We start from the raw sequence: 372 nt of genomic DNA on the forward strand, positions 1-372 counted from the left end.
ACCAAGACAGCTTTAAACATAAGTTCAATTTGTCCCCGTGTCAGTGGCCCTCCGTGGTCACAAACGGCAATGTAGTGTCATAATGCGGAAGACAAAGAAGGATAGTACATTAGCTGTTTGTATTAAACCAATGGGTAACAGGGGAAATGTGAAGGGAGTCCAAAGCTTTGCGGCTGATTTGTAGTCAGTAATGTCAATCAAAGTGTCTTTGTAACATAGTGTTTAGTCTGTGGGTCTTCCTCCCAATCATCGACTTTGTGAAATTTTAATGAAGGTGTCACAGTCTAAAGAACAGGGCTGAAGACCCGCGAGGACTGCTTGCTGGGCCCGTGTTACGGCTGAGGAAGAGGATGAACATTCTTCATCCTCATT

This window comes from Chanos chanos, chromosome 13, assembly GCF_902362185.1.
Source record: "Chanos chanos chromosome 13, fChaCha1.1, whole genome shotgun sequence".
In the NCBI taxonomy this organism is placed as follows: domain Eukaryota; kingdom Metazoa; phylum Chordata; class Actinopteri; order Gonorynchiformes; family Chanidae; genus Chanos; species Chanos chanos.